The sequence below is a fragment of the Felis catus genome, chromosome A1, assembly GCF_018350175.1.
Source record: "Felis catus isolate Fca126 chromosome A1, F.catus_Fca126_mat1.0, whole genome shotgun sequence".
NCBI classification, from domain to species: domain Eukaryota; kingdom Metazoa; phylum Chordata; class Mammalia; order Carnivora; family Felidae; genus Felis; species Felis catus.
The window spans coordinates 67,300,561-67,318,183 of NC_058368.1; the positions used below are offsets into that span (position 1 = coordinate 67,300,561).

General features: G+C 43.5%; 1 protein-coding gene and 1 long non-coding RNA gene across 3 annotated transcripts in view; one reads left to right on the forward strand and one right to left on the reverse strand.

Moving 5' to 3' along the window:
- Positions 1-17,623, reverse strand: part of LOC123384700 — a 111,438-nt gene that overhangs the window by 64,401 nt on the left and 29,414 nt on the right. Inside the window, exon 3 of the long non-coding RNA XR_006596156.1 lies at positions 15,519-15,656. This is a non-coding gene — a long non-coding RNA (uncharacterized LOC123384700). The remainder of the gene's footprint in view (positions 1-15,518; positions 15,657-17,623) is intronic.
- CLDN10 (claudin 10) overlaps positions 1-17,623 on the forward strand; it is a 114,833-nt gene that overhangs the window by 44,302 nt on the left and 52,908 nt on the right. The window lies entirely within an intron of this gene.

Here is a 17,623-nt window from a genome sequence, read left to right on the forward strand (position 1 = left end):
ATTCTCGTCAATTTCAAGGTATTAAAAACGTAAAATTGGATTTCCTGGATCCGTTTCTCTGGAAATTTAGCATAACCCATGAGTTTGAAAATGTAGGCATTGTTACGGCCACATGGTTCATTTATTCCTTAGATGCATAGAAATATATGCAAGGGCCACGGTCTTTGGTTGATTTTGGTTCCCGCCCAGGCCACAGTCTCTTTGCGGCTTATCTGAAGGATATTTTTGGCTCCTTGAGAGAAGCCAAGATGGCTGTTGGCAGCAGCCATTCAAATACCATTCAAAAGCTCTCAGCTGTCTGTCAGATTACTGCCACAACACATTTCATGCACTAATGAGGCAGTGGGCAAAGCACATGTTTGCAAAGGGAGGTTGACCTGTGTGAATGCTTGAATGAAATACAATGGAGGCACCAGTAACTTTGCTTGTGGCAAGGCTAGGTGTTAAAAAGGGGACGAGTTAATCCTTGGTAGGGTGTGCCTGGGGAATTCAGCCTCACTGCCTGGTATTTCAAAGGGTGTCCTCTGCTGCTAGCCAGCCTAAGGGGTCCCTGTAGCTGCTGCTGGTGTGTGTGTGTGTGTGTGTGTGTGTGTGTGCGCGCGCGTGTGTGCGTGTTGAGCCCGGCAAAATGATAGGATCATCTCTGTCCTTGCCAAGTCCCTTCTGCCACATTAACCTTACCTTTCCAGACATACAAGAACTAGGATAGAGTTTTCTTCAGAAGAGCCAGGCAGATCTCAAAAGGGCAAGCAAACCCAGTCAGGGCAGGAAGAATAAAAGGTAGACTTTCACCCTTGAAGCCTCAGGCCTCCAGAAGGGAGGTGTTCCCCACCATGGATGCTTCTCTCTCTCACCCAGTCTTTCTTGTGTTATTCTGTTTGCCTTTCTTTTAAGTAGGCTTCAGTCCCAGCGTAATGCAGGGCTTGAACTCATGACCCTGAGATCAAGACCTGAGCTGAGATCAAGAGTCGGATGCTTAACTGACTGAGCCACCGAGGCACTCCTTATTTCTGACATCTCAGGTTTGACATCATGTCTGCTGCCCCTCTCTTCTGGAGATTCCACTCCCTCTGCCCCCTGGGGAAGTACTTTTTTTTTTAAACTTTATTTATTTTGAGAGAGAGAGAGAAAGAGAGAACAATGGGGGGAGGACCAGAGAGAGAAGAAGAGAGGAGATAATCCCAAGCAGGCTCTGCATCGTGCAGGGCTCAAACTTACAAACCATGAGATCACGATGCCTCCCGGAAAGTTCTGCCTTCTCAACCCACCTGGTGCCTGTAAACCCCCGCCTCTCCAGTTTCAGCCCCTCTTGCTCCATAAAGGGGAAGGTGGACCTGGTCCTGTTGGAAGGGACAAGGGTCAGTGGGCCAAGGCCAGTGCATTATCCCCAGTAGCTGATTTCTTTGCTATCCTATCTAGGAACAAGAACATCTTGCTAAAGTGAACGTTTTATCTCTTCCGAGGCAGGAAACACTGTTTTCTTACGAGCTGGCCAGCTGGCCAGGGAAACTCACACTTCTTTGGCACAGTAGGCAGCTGCGGTGACACTCTCCCAGGGCCACCGTCCCTCCACACCCAGCAGCGCTGGTGCCCAGCATCATTCTGGGAAGAGATGGTCATCTGTCTGATCTTGATAAGAGGCACAGGCTAGGTTCCACTAATCTTGTAAGAAGATCACTGGAGAGGGGCGCCTGGGTGGCTCAGTTGGTTAAGCCTCTGACTTTGGCTCAGGTCATGATCTCATAGTTCATGGGTTCGAGCCCCGCGTCTGGCTCTGTGCTGACAGCTCAGAGCCTGGAGCCTGCTTCCAATTCTGTGTCTCCCTGTCTCTCTGCCCCTCCCCAGCTGCACTCTGTCTCTTCCTGTCTCTCAAAAATAAAGTGTAAAAAAAAAAAAAGATCGCTGGAGAAACCAGGTCAAATCCCCTCTCTCCCCAAAAGGGAGGTGAAGGAAAAAGAGGGTTGCTATACCACATACTCAGCAGCCCCCCAAAGGTGACCTCCCTTTTATCTCCCAGCCCTCCTCTTACACTGATGTGTGGAGTAGAGTCTGGGGGCAATAGAGCTGAAATGGAGTTTTTCAGCAGGCCATGGGGGATGGGGGCAGGTGTGGACAGAGACAGGTACTCTGCTCTTTATTTTCTCCCCATGGGCCCTGGGAACCTGGTCCTATCCCGTCACATGTGCTCGCAAAGCCTCAACACAGCGTTAGTTCGACCCGTGAACGCCACTTTCCATGAGCATTAAAAAGAGGCATAGGAAGGTGTGTTTGCCTTTGAAAACACCCAAGTTTCTCCATTCGGAAAAAAATGCTCCATCAATTCAGATATGAATTTTAGCTCTTATCCTAATTTCCAGCCACCTTCCATGGATAAACATTTATGACTTGAGGGAAGGGTGGGGTCGAGTCTCGTTACTTTCCACCTCCTTTATTCCTACGTCCTTTTCTATGTCAGTAAAAACAGTGTGGTACAGGGGAGGTATGTGGTCTTTCAAGGGAATGAACTGGGTTTGAATCCACATCAACCATTGAGAAGGTAGGGCTCAGCATCTGGCATTTGGACCTCTGAGTTTCAGCTTCCTTGTTGGCGATATTTTTAGTTTCTTAAAGATAAACCTATTTAGGGGCGCCTGGGTGGCTCAGTCGGTTAAGCATCTGACTTCAGCTCAGGTCATGATCTCACGGTCCGTGAGTACGAGCCCCGTATAGGGCTCTGTGCTGTCAGTTCAGAGCCTGGAGCCTGCTTTGGATTCTGTGTCTTTCTCTCTGCCCCTCCCCCACTCATTTTCTGTCTCTATCAAAAAATGAATAAACGTTAAAAAAAATTAAAAAAGAAAAGATAAACCTATTTCACAGAGTGGTTGTGAGAATGACTTGAGGTTGTGTATGTCAAGCGTCCGGCATCCCCAAAAGTAACAAAGGTTCAGCCTTGCCCCCACTTCCTATTCCCCGCTGCCTTTCATATTACCCCTCTGAAGCTACCTGGCCCAAGGCCACCCTTAATGTCCTTGTGGCTACGTCCAGCCTTACCATCACTCTCAATCTCTTCTCTGCATCAGTATTATTGAAAGACGATCGCCATGAAACATATCATCTTTGTCTTCCCACCCCTTACATTGTGGTACCACACAATAAAGTCAAGTACGTATCACTCCCCATACTGTATTCCTCCTGCCTCATATGCAACGCCTGTACTCAAGCCACCTGCCCCAGCTACAAGGAAAATCAAGTCCAGGACAAACAGTTATGCAAACATGTCTCAAACATCAACTAAATGTTAGGCAAAGGGGACACAAGGCCAAAGAGGACATGGTTCTTGCCAAGCAATAAGAAAAGCAGACAGGTACCTGACTGTGTATGTACTCAGGTGCCATAGGAGGCAAGAGCCCAGAGAGGGAGACCCCTGGATCAATCTGGGTGTCATGGACAGTTTCTTTCTAGTGGTGATTTTGAGCTGTATTTGAAGGATGAGTAGGAGTTGGTGAAATCATGAAGTAGGTGCAGAGACTAGGGGAGTCCGGTGGCAATTCCAGGCTGAAGGCACGGACCGTGCAAATGCACTGGGGTGTGGCACAGCACGGTGTAGCTGACTATCTGGAGAGCCGGATGGAAGGGTGGCTGTGAGGGAGTTGAGAGGAATGTTGAGACTGGAGGAGTAAACAAGCCTCGTTTCATGAGGCTTTGTGAGCTGATGTGAGGAGCTTGAACTTTATTGTGAAAATTCTAGAAAACTTTTGAAGGAATGGGGAAATGGGACACGATCAGACTTGGGCTTTCTACATGCGACTCTACTGTGGAGCATAGGTTGGAGGACATGGAGGCTAAAGGCATAGACCCCAGATAATTAGGACGTTTTTGTGGGATTCCAGGGAAAAACAGATGAGAACTTGGCATAAGGCGGTGGTAGTCGCAGTGGAGAACAGGTGTTAATGATAATACGTTGGGGGCGCCTGGGTGGCGCAGTCGGTTAAGCGTCTGACTTCAGCCAGGTCACGATCTCGCGGTCCGTGAGTTCGAGCCCCGCGTCGGGCTCTGGGCTGATGGCTCGGAGCCTGGAGCCTGTTTCCGATTCTGTGTCTCCCTCTCTCTCTGCCCCTCCCCCGTTCATGCTCTGTCTCTCTCTGTCCCAAAAATAAATAAACGTTAAAAAAAAAATTAAAAAAAAAATAAAGATAATACGTTGGCTGCTTAGATGTGGGCAGTGAGGGAGACAGAGAAGCCAGAGATGACACCCAAGGTTTTATTTTGGATAACGACTTAGAGGATAATAAGCAAGTTTGGAATGTAGGAGAGGGTAGAAGCGTTGGGGGAGAGATCATGAATGTGGTATTGGATGGGCTAGGTCTGCCCAGCGGCAGCAAGTCTATGAAGGTCCGCCACACCGTGTGGCCAGTCAAGTCTGGACGTATATACTCCACAGGAATCAGGCCGCAGGGACACAGGTGACATCCTTGCATGAAAATTGAGTGTAATGAGATCATGGCCACCTTACTTCAGAGGTAAGCAGCAGGAGTGTCTACGGGCAGGGCCAAAATTCTGTAAGAATTGTTCAGACTCTGCTCCAATGACAGAGAAACAGGTGGTCAGGCCACATGGCAAAGCCACAATAATTTTAGCTTCATAAACATGTTAGGAGTTAGGCAGAATATTGCCAGATTTTTGAAAGAAATCTAAAAAAATTTTTTTTAAATGTTTACTTATTTTTGAGAGAGACACACAAAGTGCGAGCTGGGGAGGAGCAGAGAGAGAGGGAGACACAGAATCCGAAGCAGGCTCCAGGCTCCGTGCTGTCAGTACAAAGCTCGATGTGGGGCTAGAACTCATGAACCACGAGATCATGACCTGAGCCAAAGTCAGGGCTTAACTGACTGAGCCACCCAGTTGCCCCAAAAGAAACCCTAATTGAGCTCTCCTATAATACAAAGCTCAAGCAACTCTGCCCTCACCTAAAGATGTAAAGTAAGTGGTCCCACTCCTCTGGAGGCACACCTCTCTCCTGTTGGTTCCTAGGTCATGCACTCAACCTTCTAGAAAGTCATTGGTGGTTTCCTGCCACCTTGTCTTTGTTGCTCTGCCTCTGCCTCCTTATTCCTTTTTTCTACCCACTCATGTTGATCTCTTTTCTCTTCCTCACACACAACCACCATGATGGTTCTTTGACCATAAGCCATGCATATTCAGGTGGTGGGTGTGGTGGGCACAGGGGGCTGATTTATAGAGTCTGCCATTTCTGTGGTGTAAATAGTCCCACGTGGGAACATTGCAAACTACGTAGACACGTTGTCAATGGCCTCTCAAAATCTCTAAAATTTGAGCAGTGGGAAAGCCTTTGCAGAGGGCTCTGGCACACCACTGCTGAAATGGAGGGTCACGTTGAATGTGGTGATGGTCCTTCCATTGCCCTTGGGAGGAAGGCTGGAATGAAAATGGATAGTCTGGCTTACAACTGAGGATGTCTCTCAAGGGATGAAGTTTGGAAATTTCTACCTTTGAGTTTGGCTTTGGCCAATCTTCCATATTCCCTGTCTACCAACCTAACAGAACACTAGACCCCTTTAGAAGCCTTCTGTGGTTGTCCTGCCCTCTCTGAACAAACATTAACGCGTGTGAATTCCTTCCTCACTTTGCCAGTTTGCAGAACTTTGTATTTTGCTCCAGGAGTCTCATTCTTCTTCTTCTTCTTTTTTTTTTTTAATGTTCTTATTTATTTTGAGAGAGAAAGAGTGCACATGCGTCCAGTGGGGAAGGGACAGAGAGAGAAGGGGGAAAGAGACAGGCAGAGAAGGAGGAGAGAGAGAGATTGGGGGAGAGAGAATCACAAGCAAGGCTCTGCTCTATCAGTGCAGAGCTCAGGCTCGATCTCACAAATTGTGAGATCCTGACCTGAGCCAAAATCAAGAGTCAGATGCTTAACCACCTGAGCCACCCAGGCGCCCCTCCAGAAGTCTAATTCTTTGTGCTAGCATTGATTAGAGAATGTTTGTTTTCTGTCTTCCCGGGTTGGTGGTAGGCTTCTTAAGGGTAAGGATCTTATCTCTACACACAATTGATTCTGGAACATTTGACTGCCTGCTTATTTGTTAAGCCCTTCCCTGATGTGCTCTGTCGTAATCTTTACTACGCCCTGCATTTAAAAAATTTTTACGGCTTGATAATAAAATGGGTGTATATTATCTGTTATATACTATGAAAATTTAACTATGTTTATAATCAAGCAAAAAGTCTGCACAGTCAAGAAATCTTTCAATATTGATAAACTCATAAATTATGTTGCTAGGAAATTTACGTGATAAGATATGCCAGTTCGTTGGAGATGAACCTCTATGACTGACTGCTTTGCTATCTGAGGCAAGTTATTCAAACCTCTGGCCTTCAAATATAAAACAAGAAAAATAAGAAATCTTTCAGGACATTGGAAAGGTGGTGTCGGCCAAAAAACCGTAGTCAAACTCTAAAGTAAAAGTACCCTATGAATATGATGTATTTGTCAAGCATAAGAATTTTATAGAAAATAAAGCATTTTGCACTGCAGGGTTCACTTTTTAAAACTCAGAGATTCTTGGAACATCTGCAAGATTTAGCATTTGACAACCAGTTTTGCCAGAACCTCGTCCAATCTTTTCATATATCTGAAAGTCAGTCAGCTGGAAGAACCCAAAACAGCATTAAGTAAAATAAGATACTATAAATACAGATTAGTATCATTTGTCCAAGCTATTGTGGGATTTTCTTTGGGTGAAAAAAGCAAAGCCTACAATAGAATGGCAGAGAACTAAAAGGAAAGAAAAAAGACGCCCCAAACCAGGTGATCTTTCAAACCTACGTCTGTTTATTAACAGAAACAAGTGTTGAGAAACTTGGGTGATGCGAAGGGAACTGGCTTCACAGAAAAGCATTTCTTTGTGAGGGGTTTTCTGCAGGAGGCATGGGTGAGAGAAAGAGCTGAGGACCCTCTTCTCAGGGGTGTTCAGACCCAGGCCAGTAGCATAACTAGGAAAAGGCATTTCATGTAAAGATTTTCTTCCTTCCTCCCTGTCTCCCTCTCTTTCCTCCTCCTTGCTTTCATGTACGTGGGAACAATATGTTGGGTCAACCCATCACAAGGCTCGGAGGGAGAGAGATGGGCGAATGAAGACCTAGGGAATGTTTTCACTCCCTTTGAGGTAGGCGACTGCACCCAAGGACAATCACTTCATTTCTCCCACACAGGATGCTGTCCTGGAAATTTCCCAGAGGCGCAGGGCAGCTACGGCCTGGTGCCATCTACTCCCAGATAGATACCTGGTGCCATCTCCTCCCTGCCACCTCCACTGCCTGTGCTTTCGGGTGAGCTGGGAGGTGGTGCCCTGTGCCCCGGGCTTCATGTCCCTACGGCTGACCTGGGAGACCGGACTGAACCAGAATACAGAAACTCTAACTTTCTGCACATAAAGTTGTTGGCTTTGTTTGTTTGTTTGTTTGTTTGTTTGTTTTTACCAATACCTGATACTCAATAAATGTTTTATTAACTTGAATTTTGAATTTTCCCACCATTGTAGAATGGTCCTTATAATCCAAAGTCAGGAGGTTCTACATTATTCATTACTCAATAAATATTTGAGGGGCGCCTGGGTGGCTCAGTCCGTTAAGTGTCTGGCTTCGGCTCAGGTTGTGATCTCACAGTTTGTGAGTTCTAGCCCCACGTCGGGCTCTGTGCTGACAGTCAGGAATTAGATTCTGTGTCTCCCTCTCTCTCTCTCTGCCCCTCCCCAGCTCAGACTCTGACTCTCTCTCTCTCTTTCTCTCAAAATAGATAACCATTAAAAAAAAAAGATATATATATATATCTGGGTACCCACTCCCACTCTCTGCCGGGCACTGTGCTAGGCGGTGGGTACACAGTGGTGAATGAGAAATTTATATTTTACATAACAAAAAGCAGGGCTTACTCTATACCGAAGGTAGGCTTATTTTCTAATAACATTAAGGCTAAAAATCATTTCACTGAAGGAGTTCAACTATAAATTCGTTCTACTTCATACCATCCGACATCCCTTCCAGCCCTTTCTCCTTCTGTGCCCTCTCCTTAGACAACATCCTATCTTTTTATTGGCCTTATGGATTTTAAAAACAGCAAATAAGAGGTTTTCCCCCTGAAATCAGGAAATAAATTTTTTTTGTTAATATAGGAAACCTAAGAAAAGAAAAAGTCTTTGAAAAAGAAAACCCTTGTATGTGGAACGAGCTCTTACCATTAACTCATAAATATATTTTTTCAGTTTTTAAAAATTTATTTGAGTAATCTCTATACCCAATGTGGGTCTCGAACTCACGACCAAAGATCAAAAGTCAGTTTTTCCAACTGAGCCAGCCAGGTGCCTCAACTCATAAATATGTTTTGAAAACTTACTAGACCGAGTAAGAGTGGGGCTAGGGTTGAGAGAGACCCTCCCTCATAGACCTTACATTCCAATCTCTGTCTATGAGCTTTTGAGACAAACAAAACAGTAAATGTATAAACAAACACACTATTCGTGCTTTTCACGGGAGCCATAAAGGAAACAATCAGTCACGTGTGATACACAATAATGCACTGGGACGCTGGAGCCAGCGCACGTCACCTCTCAAGAGCAGATTGCTACGTTTCAGAAATTTTGCCCGCTTCACGTTGAACTTCACGTTGGTAGCTTCAACTCAGCTGTGTAGTAGTATATTTACACCACAAAAATCGTCAAACACTAGCAATCAGGGATTCTCTCCCTGCCCTCAAAGGCAGTGGTTAAACATCTACCAGCCCCCCACAGATAATGGGGTAGAGGAACTGGGTGGGTTTTTTTTTTTTTTTTTTTTTTTTTTTTTTTATTTTAGAAAGACAGAGAAAGAGCATTAGTTGGGGAGAGGGCGAGAGGGAGAAAGATAGAGGCTCCATGCTCAGCGTGGAGCCCAATGCAGGGCTCGATTCCACAACCCTGGGATCATGACCTGAGCCAAAATCAAGAGTCAGAGGCTCAACTGACTGAGCCACCCAGACGCCGGACTGGGTTCTTTTTATGTAGAGTGGTAGAAGGTGCCCGGTCTATGGAGATAACATTTAAATGGAAACTCAAAAGTTGTAGAAGAGTCAAGTTAAATGCTTCAAAGTTTCAAGAAGCACAAAGGCCATAAGGCAGGTGACCTGAAGGGTCTTCTACAAACTGTCAGCAGATGAGGGTGGCTAGAGAAGAACAAGTGAGGGGAACAGAGGCCAATATGAGCCATGGGTCACAGGATACCGGGCTTTGTAAGTCAAGGCACAGCATTCTGGTGTCCTTTGGAAGGACACTGAAGGGTTTGAGGGGGCAAGGGATGTGTGTGACATGATGATTTTAATGTTAGGAAGCCCCCCCCACCCCGGCTACTGTGTGGAGGGTGAACTGTAAGGCCATAGGGCAAGCGTGGAGGCCATCGAGGTGTCTGAGATGTGAAGTGATGTCATGTGGACTCACGCAGCGGTGGCCCGGAGGCAGAAGGAGTAGACTGGCTGGAGACACACTGTGAAGGAGGAGCTCTAGCTTGCACCCATCACAGTGTTTTTCAAGAAAGAAAAAGGTTACACACAAGAAAGGGATGACTACATTTTGTGGCATGAAAGTCTCTCCATTGCGTGAGGTGAGGCTATGAGTCAGCGTCCCTAAGGAAGAGGAGCTGTAGTATTTGAGAAGCCTTGGGTTCACCTCAGAGTTTGCCTTCTCTATTGTGTCAACAAGCCTCCTCCTTTGGACTGGATGCATCCCGGAAGAGGTGGCCCTGGCTCCTCCGCGCCCCCTTCCGGACCACCCACCCAGGGGAAACAGCGCCACCTGCTGAAACCTTGGACCTCGGCTGGCTTGAGGACAGAGTCCCTTTCTAGTCCTCCACTGAACTTGGGCCTATTTGGCTCCGGATTAATTTAAAAGCACATGTTCCTTTCTCTTTTCTGAGAGAAACTCAGTTCTTTCTTTTTTCTTTGAAATATAAGCACTAACGAGGTGCTATAAAATCCCCACGGTGACAAGACTTACTTGTGAAAATGATGTTGAGCTCCTTGCCCCAATAACCAAAGGGATTTATTTGGCGACTTAATTCTTGTTTCCTTAGCAGCCATAACGCAGACAGTGGGTCCCATATTGCTATTTGACCCATTTTTAAATATTCAACTCCCTAGAAGAAAAACAGGTGAAGGAGAGCCTGGAGTTTGTTTTTGTTCTTTTTTGTATTGGGTAAGGAGGGTTTGGCAGGCTATCTGGGGAAAGATTTTGTAGTGGTGTTTTTATAAGGCTTTTCCTTTCAGAAATACTAGGGACTTTTCTGACAGATCGGTGCATTCTTACTAACTACTAGAAGAAGTTTTTGTCGTGACAGATGGTAACTGCACAACACGGTGAACGTTTTGTAATGTATTATCGAATCACTATGTTGTACACCTGAAATTAGTATAATACTGTATGGTATGTCACGTATACTTCAATTCAAAATAAATCTAAAAAAACCGAACTGTCCAATGGGGGAAATTGGCAGGTGTCCCAAGCTGGCTTGTTTTTTAAAAGTTTTTAAAAAATGAAGACGTTTTGTAATTTCAAAATAATAGGTGTTAAACTATCCAAATAAATAACTGCGATAAATGTATACTGACTAAACAGCGGGAAAGTACTAGAGCTTCACGGTAATAAAACATTTGTCGTGTGTATCAGGTGGTGCGGAGCCATGAAAATTGTACAGTATCGTTACATTCTAAATCTTCGGGCCGACTAAACGGTATTTTATACTATAGGAAACAATGTGCAATTGCAATCCTCTAGAGAACTTTGAAGATTATAGCTTGAGGCAGAGAGGATCCGCAGAGAAGGCTTGTGCTGACCAGAGGTTTGCATTCAGACTAAAGAGGACATACCTTCAAATACGTGGCCGTGTTTTAAGAGCACATTACTTTGTGATGCCTTCAAGCTTTCTTTTTTTTAAAAACTTCCTCTGAAATCCAAGAGGATAATGTTTTTACTAAAAATATTTACAAGGAAATGGGAAACTTTAAGTGATTTCCCAAAGAAAACCAATTTCCAAAAACCCTTAAAGCCCCTGTTATTAGGCAAACAAATACTTTGCAAAGATTCTGGGTCCCTCTGCCATTCCCAAGGACTTGTCTGGGGTGGTCACAAAACTTGCTCAGCAGCTTACAGAAGACTTCTGGTCTTTGTGTTCACAGAAGGGCGATGAGAGGATCCTATCTTCTTACAGTCTTCATACTTATGAATACTGTACTGTATAAATGAAGAAGTTAATCAGGACTTATGGTGAGAGGAGAGGTTCCTTCCTGCCAGATACATGACTAACCATATCCACTAACCATAGGCAATATTTACCCAGAGTCACTTGTGAGGAAGCCATTCTTCCTGCCTGCCTGCCTACTTCCTTCCTTCCTTTCTTCCTTCCTTCCTTCCCACATTTTTTCCTTTCTTGCATGGATTTTACTGAGCACGTACTCCTGCACTGTGCCAGGGGCTGGAGATACAGCACTTGCCCTCCGGGAGCTCTTCTGAGAAGAAAGAATGAGATGGGATGAAAACCTACTGGCCTTAGGCATCTGGAGAGGGGAGAAGGGTGTAATCAAGGAAGAAAAGTTGATAAACTGAATCTTAAAAGCTGGATGGAAAATTGCCAGTGAGACAAGAAAGAATAAGTGGTCTAGGTGGAAGCTAAAAATATGTCCTAGGGGTGCCTGGGTGACTCAGTCGGTCGAGCATCTGTGATTTTGGCTCAGGTCATGATCCCAGGGTCATGGGATTGAGCTCCTCACTGAGCATGGAGCCTGCTTGAGATTCTCTCTCCCTCTGCTCCCCTGCTCTTTCTCTACCTCTTCCTCTTCCTCTACCCCACTCGTGTGCTCTCTCAATCTCTCTCTCTAAAATAAAAAAATAATACTAAAATACGTTCTATTTTTTCTGGTAGAATTATAAATTGGAACCATATTAATAGCTTCTGGGAAGATATTGGCTACTGGAGTCTTTAGCTTGGATATTTAGACAGTATTAATAGATCCAGTATTAAAAACAACATCTTTAAGGCTTTATGTCCTTCTTTTTTCCAAAAGAATTTTCAAGCAGCTTATAATAATATACCCAATATAAAAGAAAACATGAGTAAATGAGGCAAGAAATATAAGGAGAAGATCATATTAGGAAAATGAAATAAAGCTACTGCCTATCACAGGTCTTTTACAGTTAATGTGGGTGGGTCAGCAGATATGGCAGCCGGCCTCCCTACCGTGTGGGAAACAATCAGGTACATTGGTCACAGTGCCCGTGAAATACAATCAAGCAGAATTTCTCTCACAGATGTAGAAAGTGGACTGTGGCGGAGTAGGCTAATTTTGCTGCATGGTGTCCAGCTATTCTTGCCTGATAACTAAACAACAATTTTCTTCTGGGGGTCATCCACTACTCATCCTGATCTGTGTGTATCTTGTGGATTTGACTCCATCCTTCCGTCTCAAGCAGGGATGGAATACGTGACTCACACAAGCCTGGTGAATGCATTGCATCCGTCTGGCCCCCAGGATTGGTTCAGAGATAAGCACATGACCCAGGCACGGCTAATCAGATCACCTGGACTTCTGGGAAAGATTCTGAACTTGCACACGAAAAGGCGTGAATGCTGGAGCTGCCCTGCTATTTAGAGACCTCAAGAGCAGAGCTTATCTGAGAGGATAAGATAAAGACACAGATAAAGACACAGAATGAGAAAAGTAAATCCTGCTGACATCACTTGACCATGGATCAAGCAGTCCTTGAACTATATCCAGACTTCTAAATTCCATAAGCCAATAACTTCCAATTTTGCTTTAGCCGGTTTGTGTTGGATTATTTGCCCTTCATTCATGTAATGACATTGTGTGATGGAACAGAAAACACTTCCACTAAGATCATTGCAGTAAACACAAAATTTTAGAAAACTTTTTTGTACCATCCCTCAAAGCAGGTCAATTGCAAAATGACAAAGCACAGTCAAGTCAATTCGAAAGGGAACCAAAGCAAGGTAGTCTCAAATGACACCGTCGGCTTGAGCCAAGAATACGGATGGATGCACTTCATACTCTCCAGTAGACTCTCAAAGAACATGTTGACCCCACACTTTACAGCATGCAATGAGGGTTTTCTGATGCGACTCTAAAGGGTAGCTATTCTGTGTTACCAACTAAGAAATCGAGTGTATGCTTGATAATCAATGAATATTCTCTTGTTAGGACATATTCCTAGGGTTCAAATTCCTTTTCTGTCACTTATTAGCATCTAAGAATTGTGGGACAAGGAACTTAACATTTCCTTGGCCTTGGTTTCCTCATCTGAAAAGTGGAGATGATTATATTACCCATCACAGAGTTGTTGTGAGGATAAAATGCATGTATGCATTCAAGTGGTTAGCTGTACTAATCATTTCTGGGAAGATATTGGCTATTGGAATCATTAGCTTGGATATCTAGACAGTACTAATAGATCCAATATTAAAAATAACATCTTCAAGGCTTTATGTACTGTTACACACCTAGCACATATTTTGCTCAATAAATGTTTAGAAATCCTTGTCTTTATCACTATCACATCCTCACAGAGAATCCTTGGGGGCAGGGCTTTTGAGATTTTACTCAAACAGTTCTGATATACTCTAACACCCAGAAACGTTGGTGAGCTGTGTCCCAAAGTTCCGTCTTAGATCACATCAGGGTTATTTACTTGAGAACATTAACAAAACCTGCACTTACCAATTGCAGCCATTAAGGAAAAAAGAATTCCATCCAGGGGACATCTGATTTTAGAAAGGACAACTTCCGGATGACTGCTCTAAGACAGAGTAGCTCCTGAATGGACCCTAGGAAACTCAACAATACTAATGTGACCAGAGCTGTGAAACTGTCGGTAGATGTTGGTCACGAGAAAAATATTTTTGTTTAGGGTGTGATCTTGTATCATATTTCTGACAATAATAAAATAACTGAATCAATTGTTGAGGCCTTCCTGAGTACGTGACAGCCATCAGTAGGGCCATGTGACATTGGGTAAACTGGTTAATCTCTCTGCACCTCAGTTTCCTGTAGAAGGGCTGTCCTGGGGGTTAGAGAGTATAATGCATGTCAGGGGCCTGGCACATAGCACAAGCTCATTAGAGGCTAGGATGTCAGGAGAGTTATTTTTCTCTCACCGAACAAGAAATCTGAAGGTTGGTAGCCCAGGGCTGGTCCAGGGGCTTGAGAAGACCGAAGCAAGGTCTCTGTGACTCTGGGCCTTTCTCTCGTGTCTGGTCACAAGATGATTGTTGCAGCCATGCATCCAGGCTTCATGCTTTAGGCAAGAACATCAAAGTCTGGGGTCTGTTGGGGTTTGTTTGTTTGTTTGTTTTAAATGTTTATTTATTTTTAAGAGAGTGCAAGCAGGGAGAGGCAGAGAGAGGAGAACGGAAAATCCAAAGTGGGCTCTGCGCTGACAGGCTGACAGCAGCAAGCCTGATGGCGGCTCAAACTCCCTAACTGCGAGCTCATGACCTGAGCTGAAGTTGGAGGCTCAACCAACTGAGCCACCCAGGTGTCTCTGGGGTCTGTTAGTTTTTTAAGAAGAGGGAGGATTGGTGTGACAATCTTCACTGCAGTTAGCTGTTAAGCATGTTGGAATTTATCACACCAAACTTCATAATAGCCCCGGAGAGAAACAAGGGCGGTATTATCTCTATTTCATTAATGTGAAAATGGAGGCTAGAGAGGGGCGGAAATTTGCCTGGGGCTGTATAGTAGTGAGGGGCAGAAATAAGCTGCTAACTCAGGCTACCACGTTTCTTGCTTTTGGTTCGTATCTCTGGCCAGCATACCAGCCTGTCATAAGGGGCGATTCTTTGTTGGAGGTACATGAATGAGTTTTAAGCCATCAAATGAAGAGGTTAATGGAAGGCAGTGTCATTAAATGTAAATTAAGATAAGGTGCTGCAAAATGTTCTGAGCATCTCAGGGTCGAGGTGAAGAGGAAAGGGAGGAGAGAAGTTCAAGATTAAGATGGGAAGTAAAGAGAGAGTAAATGCAAATCAGATATGAAAAGCATATGAAAATCTAAAGCTCAAAGAAAGAGTTGCTCTTATAATTATGACTTTATGTTTTCCTTCGATGTGGCTTGAGGGATATAGTGTAAGTACATGCATGTAGATGAACATACCTTCACGTGCTCAAATGAGTGCATCCAAATGGTGCCTGATAGACACCACCATGTTAACAAAATCAGAAATGATACAAGGTTAATCTTTTTAGATTAATAGTAAAAGCTTTCAGCCCACGTACATCAACTTTATGCAAAAGTTCTATATTAAAACAGATTTCCCATACATTACATATATGCTACATTTGATATAATTTAAGCAACTTTTAATATTTAAATACATATTTCATAGCAAATGACCCCACAATAACAAAATTCATTTTTGTGCATTTTAAAATAGGGAGGAAGAAGACGACCATCACCATTAGAAATCATCATAAAAATTAATCTTACCTGAAATCAGAGTTTCATTAAAGTATTTCTGCAATGATGAAAACAATTAGCACGATAGAAGGAATTGTGGGTGTTGTAGCCAAAGAGAGCTGCCTGGATCGAAGTCGTGGTTGCAATGTTTCCTCTCGGTTTCTTCATCTGTAAAGTGGGGATGACATTTACCTCACAGGGTTGTTTTGAGGATCAGATTCGATAATGTACATATAGTACTTAACACAGTGCCTGACATATACAGAACATCCAGTATTAGTACATTTTCTTATTTCAGTAATTGGATTTTAGTTTCTCTTATCTTATAGAGTTGGCAAAAACATTTCTAACACTGGCATTAGAATTTTTATTTTAAAGCTTTAAAGTTTTTATTAAGGTTAAAATTCCAAAGGGTGTACCTCCTTACTTAATCATACAGCTACTGAAAGAACGCTAGGCATAGAAATAATTTCGTGGTCATAGTTTATATATTAAAGTGCAACACTATTTTTCTAAATTTCAAAATAAACTTATTTTAGTGCCTCAGAAATGGCCTTGGGATTTAAACTCCATTATCCATCATTAAAAAGTAAGAAATCTAGGGGTACTTGGTGGCTCAGTCAGTTAAGCGTCTGACTCTTGATGTTGGCTCAGGTTGTGATCTTGGGGTCGTGGGATTGGGCCCTGCATGGGGCTCAGCACTGAGCATGGAGCCAGCCGGGGATTCTCTCTCTCCCTCTCTCTCTGCCCCTCCCCCACTCGTGTGCATGCACTCCCACTCTCTCTTTCAAAATAAATAAACCAAAAATAAGAAACCTAGAATCATTCGCATTATGGAATCTGAACACACTATCCCTGCCTTGATTGGTTACACCACAGTACTTACTTGGGCTTAAATCCAGTGTGCGGCCATCTTGACCTCTCAGTGCTAGGGGTCCATAAGAAACTTTTCAAACTGAGTGGATATAAAGGCTTCAGCCAACTGCTATTACTTTATGCAATGTAGAGAATTCTGTTCCACTGGCATCCACATCTCCAAAGATTTCCTTTAGTCTCAGTAGTAAACATTAGAATTTCAAGCTTCCCAAACTACGCAAGCATTTAAGCTCAAACATGAAAGACTGATTCCTCAAGAACTATCAGCCACAAAGTTCCTCTTATTTTGTAAGACACCTTCCTCTGCAAAGGAGGGGGCTGGGTGCTGCAGGTTAGCCTCAGGCTTCTGAAGAATTGGAAAAGCCGGGGGGGGGGGGGGGGAAGGTCTTTTGGAATCATTTTGACCCAGTTTGGGCTTACAATTCAATACAAGTACACAGACTCATGCTACTTATTTTAGCCTTTTAAGACTTTATTTTTTGCATTACCATAATGCCATTTTCATACACAGCAGGGTCCACAAACTGCTTGATATTTCTCTAAAAGTTTTTTTGAGCTTGTAGTAGTTTCCTCTGACTTTTTTTTTTTTAATGGCATTTACTTGTTGAAGACATCAAGCCATTTCTCTTATAGAACATCTCATAGTCTGGATTATTTTGCCATTCACATAAAGTACACAATCCACTTGGAATTGGTTTATGTGTGTCATGTGATATGGAGAGTTAGTTCATTTTTTTCCATATGGATGTCTTGTTGCCCCCAGCAGCATTTACAGATTTATTGAAAGATTTGCTTTTTAGAATCAAAAATCTGTCTATCATCTATCTATCTATCTATCTATCTATCCATCTATCAGTGCAGGACTACTTTAGTGCTCAGCATTCTTTCCTTTTGGACTATTTGTCTAACACCACTGTGTCTGAATTCCTGCATTTATATTTGTATTTGTATCTGTAATGAGTATTTTATATAGTAGAGTAAGGAGTCGCAACTTGGGGCTTCTTTAAGAGTGTATCAGCTATTTGGGACTTTTGCATTACCATATAAATTTTAGAATCAACTTGTCAGGTTCCACAACAACCTGTTGGAATTTTTATTGGGGATAGCACTGAATTATCAAACAATTAGGAAGAATTGCCATCATTATAATATTGAGTCTTCCAATTAATGAACACGACATATGAATAAACATAATCCTCAGACTCAAGTGAGTGGGGCCTCTGCCATGGACGCCAATCTCAGGCCTTCTGTGCATTGTA